The following is a 5,077-nucleotide window of genomic DNA, read 5'->3' on the forward strand; positions in this document are numbered from 1 at the left end:
GATGACAGCTATTATATAATCATTTCAAATTATGCTCTTTATCAGACTAAAGACTGATTTAAAAGTTGTCCCTTATATTGTCTGTCTAAAATTGTATAATCGTTCATTTTCTGAATCTTCTGATATGCAAGATAACATACAGGTGATAGATAGGTTGATAGGTAAATAGGTGGGTAAATGGTCATTCTTCCACTGTTACTCTGTCCAGGTCTTTTTATACAAGGTATATACAAAGAATGTTACTGAGTTATTTTTACATGATCTGAAATGACATATCTTTAATAAGAAAAGTGTTGGTCCCACTCTAGCTTTAGTATTGCTTATGGTTATCATTAATGTAAATAACCTCTGTCCAGTTTTCAGAATCATAAGGAAAAGCTATCCTTAGAGATTCTCTTGTTTCATGTGTAGTTTACCCAAATAATTCTCTATACTTTCTCTTCCGTTCCTTTTTCTTTTATGTATCCTTGAAATCTGAGAGTTGCTTTTCAGTAGATACAGTCTTAGGTGTACTTGGGGGCTGCTGATGGCCAGCCCTGTTCCAGCAGGAGGGACCCTCACCCCCTCTCCCTGCTTTTTCTCATCCGAGTTACTAGAATTCCCGCAGTTCCAGGCACACCTCTTCCAAAGCACTTTCTGTTGGGGAACCCATCTATGACCATACTAAAAATGAGGATACAGAGTACAGTTGCCAGCTTTTGACTTTCCTTTTTAAAATCTACCTCAACTTTTTTTGAGATTTTCCACCAGATTTGTGGCATCAATTGTTTAGTAGACTTCATTTTTAATGGTGTTTTTTATTTTTCTGTATTATCATAGGTATTTTAGTTTACAATGGCTTTAGCTGGCCAAAACTGTCTAAGTCTAAAGTCATTTTAAGGTACTTTGGCAATAATTTGGGAGGAATAGAAAAGAAAATCTTCACTTTTAAAGATGCTCTGAAAATCAAAAAAGTTATCACCCCTACAAAACAACCTGATAATAGGCAAGCTCAGGAACAAACAGATTCGTTTTTTGTTAGAGACTAATATTCTCTGGCTGTTTAAAGCCTACTTCTGGCTTTCCCCTCAGTGTTTCTGAGTGTCTCCCTGGGGCAGCCTCCAAGGGGAGTGTGCCATCTCAATCACCCACCCGGGAGGCTGGCTGCCAAGGTCTGTGCTGTAACAAAGGCGGTCTACACAGATGACAAGGAGACTCCAGGGACAGCAGGGACAGCACTGAGCAACTTCCAGAACTCTGCCTGTCTGCAAACTCTGCAGCAGGAGCACTTGCTCTGGACCCATGGGCAGCATGTGTCTCTGTGGTGCCCTAAATGGTCCGAAGTCACTCTCAGAGAACATGTCAGCTTTTATTCTAAGCCGGTAACAGTGCACCTTTCAGAGAAGAGCACCCAAACTGTGACCCCCACCCACTTACTTATTGCAAAGTGCCAGCCATACAATTAAACCCAAATACTGAGATTTTGGTTTAGGAAAAACAACTCAGACACTCGGCTCGCATGCAGACAGAAAGGGCCCTGCGTGCCCACTGTGGGACGTGTGCCATAGGTTTGCCGTCACTGTAGCCCTAACTTCTCCAGATCTTCCTGAGAAATGAATGTGTTCGAAACTCACAACAGGCTGCACCTGTCCAGCAGTGGGGAGTTGGCATTGGCATTCTGGGGCTGCCCACAGAGGCCTCCTTTCGTCCTCCCTCGAGGTGTGAGACCACAAGGGGTAGAAGCTGCACAACCTCCTTTTCTACATGTATACAAATATCTAAACAGAAAAGGCCATATTTCCTGTAAATCAGTGAAATAGTCCTCTGGAAAAGTATCGCCAAAGTGATGACAGAGGTTGTGACTCCAGAAGTGAGAATTCAACAAGATATTTGAAAAATATTTTCTAAATTTGTGAGATTAAAGATGTAAAGAAAAAAAAAATTGAACTTAAAAGTCTTTTGTTAAGTAGTGCCTGCCTTTCCATTTCCCAGAAACAGAAATCCCCAGCTGTGCGGTTTGTGTCTGGATGTCCCCCCAAAGCGTCATGCAGTCATGGGGCGGGCTTCCAGAGTTTATGATTGATCCATGAGCCAGGGCTTGGATTATGGGTGTGAGTGCTACTTGTATATGCAAGGGAGTGTAAGAGGCTGCTTGCCACCACTCCTCCCTTTTGCTCTGGCTGGTTTTTTGCTGTTTTCTGCCACCATGAACTGTTGCCCTCTGCCCTGTGCCACTCCGCCTTGGTGCCATCCAAGTATGGACTGAAACCTCCACAAACTGTGAGCTAAATAAACCTTTCCTTCCTTCCTTAATTTTGGGCATCAGGTATTTTGTCTCAGCAATGAGAGCTAAGTAACCAAGACACCAACCCAACAGAGACATATGGAACAGGTAATTGGTTGTATTCCCTCAGACCAGTTCTACTAGTGACAGAAAGTTCAGTGAATTCACGATTCTGTCAGCCTTTCACCTGTGCTGTTTTTTTATTAAAATGGTAGCTTCTTGCATTCTGATATAGTTACCTCAGCATTCCATAGGGCTGGATCCTCCCAATTTGCACAATGTTTGGTATATTTTTGTGGGTACAGATCCTTCAAAGTAGAGAAAATTTAGAAGTGTAGAAATATTTGAGAATCAAATCCATTGCATTTATCTATTTTTGTTATGTAGTCTCTGTATATTATTTTATAAGACAGTAATATTGTAGAGGTTTTGATATATTAGAATAAAGATTTAGCCATATTGTTCTACATTCATGATTTATATAGAGTTTGGAGCACATAAAAGAATTTCATTTTTGTCATGTAAATTCAAATTATCAGATATAAAAAGGTCTTTAAGTGTTTGGAAATAGTTTATTTATTAATTCAGAACTCAAGTACTTAGAAATTGTATATTACACCAAATATTTTCCAAAGGCAAGTAAGTGATTGATAAAATTTGCAAATTTTAAGTAGAATAATATGAAATGTAACTCAAACAAAGGCTTCTTAAAAGAGACGGCAGGTTCTTGTATTCATAAGTGTAATAAGAATTTTAAAACAAAGTAAAACTGAATTGATTTTTCTGTATACAAAACCATCCTAGAAGTCACCCCAAAATTCTTGCTTCCTGTGCTTCCTAGTACAGTGCTTGTTTTCCTACCAGAACACCTGTTTTAGCCCAAAGGCAAGTGCTGAATCTTTAGCATACCCTGCACAGGCAGCGTGGGCTTTTGCTGAGGTTGGCGGTGGAGGTGGGGGTGGAGGTAGAGGAAAGCAGAGAACAGGGCACATGGCCACTGGCATGAGCCGGTGGGGAGGACTTCATCTGCTCACCGTGCACAGAGCTGGCTCAGAACAGAGCCTGCTGCACACCCCCTAAAACGGGTCTGTGTTTAGCTTCTGATTTTCATTGCAGAGCGCAGTTCTGAAGGGTTGCCAAACTGCTGCACTGAATGCAAGAAAATTCAGTGAAATGCTGTTCCCTGAGATGCCTCCCAAACGTCTCTCGCAAGGAACCAAAGCTGCACTAGTCACACGCTTCGGGCTTCCCAGGGACTTCAGCACACGTTCCTTTGGTCCCCACTAGGCACCAGCTCCGAAATGCAGAGATTAAGAGGATAGATGCACATCCCCCCCACCCTCCACCAACTTTCTCGAAGGCCAGTGACTAGTGAAACAATTGATATTACAGGATAGTAGGAACCCCCATAGCAGTGGGGGAGAACATTATAAAGAAATCTATTCTAGTCTGGAAGGCTGCAGAGAAAAACCTGAAATGTGGGAACAAGCAGGCGTTGTGTGTGTCTATCTTATGTTACAAAAAGAAAAGCTAAATACAACTTTTCAACAAATCCCAAGTTTGTCTTGGATGCCGGAAAGCAGAAGGAAAACAAGCCATGGTAAGGAAGTAATCCTTTGGCACCACGGTAAGAAAGTAATTAAATATTTGCATTATTGGACTGACAAAGCTGAGATTTCAGATTTTGAGAGAAAGGTAAATAAGTTGTAACTTTCCATGTAGTATAGCAGAGCAGGGTAAATACTAGAGGGGTTGGGTCGGGATGGAGGAAACGAGTTTATACAACCAGTTTCCCAGTTTTTCGGGAATATGGAAGCCCATCATTAAGCGATGATCCAAACTGGGTCCTGGGAGAATGTGGAGCAGCTCCGAGCAGAGGGCAGGCGTGCCGGAGACGCTGCTGAGGGTCGGAGCTTGGTGGGAGCCGGGTAAACGGGCTATCTTTTCACACAGCACTATGACCTATCTAAGCATGCCAATTAAAGGGTTATACTCCTTGGATCTGAAACACAAAAAACAAATAACATCCTCAAAACTCAGAACCACTTCTAACTGCTAAATCACATACACTTAGAGTTTTGTATCTGGGTTCCAAATAGTCAGCTTTTAACTGATTACTTTTTAACTTTAACCTTTAAATTTTTAATTCTGAGAAACTGAATTTCCTTGTATGTGCTGAAAATCTATATATTATTTAAGCTTTTTAAAAGGTGACATTTCTATGTCAGTGGTAAAACTAGCATTTCTTTCTACTTAGAGAAATGGAAATTATCTATAACATTCCTGAATGTCCTAACTCATGTCTCACTAAGGGTGCCTCATTTCCAGATTGTCCTGTAAAAGTCTTAGGAAGCGTTTAGCCGGGCGTGGTGGCACATGCCCACAATCCTAGCACTCGGGAGGCTGAGGCAGGAGGATCATTGTGAGTTGGAGGCCAGCCTGGGCTACAAAGTGAGTTGAAGACCAGCCTGAACTGCAGTTAGACCCTGTCTTTAAAGACAAAAAAAAAAATTAAATTAAATTTTTAAAAGAAGGCCTTGAACACTTCCTCTCCTAGGTCAGTCAGGCTTCCTTGCACATGCAGCGCTCTACTGCACAATCGTAAGTGACCACGTGTGCTGAAGGAGTGGCGCTGCTTTGCGTTTACTCAGGGTGGGCTAAGCTGAATTGAACTGGGGATGAGCACAGTTGACTTGGGTTGCAGTGGATTGAGTTGGACTGAGCTGAGTTTCAAAGCAGCCCTTTAAATGAAGTTTGCATACTGACAGAGCGCTCCCTGCTTCCTGACGCTGGAGACCGTGGGCTTGGACTTCA

At 42.0% G+C, this 5,077-nt stretch overlaps 1 long non-coding RNA gene across 2 annotated transcripts in view; it reads right to left on the reverse strand.

Annotated features, from left to right (window-relative positions):
- Positions 1–2,829: 2,829 nt before the first annotated feature.
- Positions 2,830–5,077, reverse strand: part of LOC102024462 — a 6,119-nt gene continuing 3,871 nt past the window's right edge. For both annotated transcript variants that reach the window (XR_001233402.1, XR_001233401.1), the window contains exon 3: positions 2,830–4,265. This is a non-coding gene — a long non-coding RNA (uncharacterized LOC102024462). The remainder of the gene's footprint in view (positions 4,266–5,077) is intronic.

The sequence above is a fragment of the Chinchilla lanigera genome, unplaced genomic scaffold (genome assembly GCF_000276665.1).
Source record: "Chinchilla lanigera isolate Chin_1 unplaced genomic scaffold, ChiLan1.0 scaffold00016, whole genome shotgun sequence".
Classification (NCBI taxonomy): domain Eukaryota; kingdom Metazoa; phylum Chordata; class Mammalia; order Rodentia; family Chinchillidae; genus Chinchilla; species Chinchilla lanigera.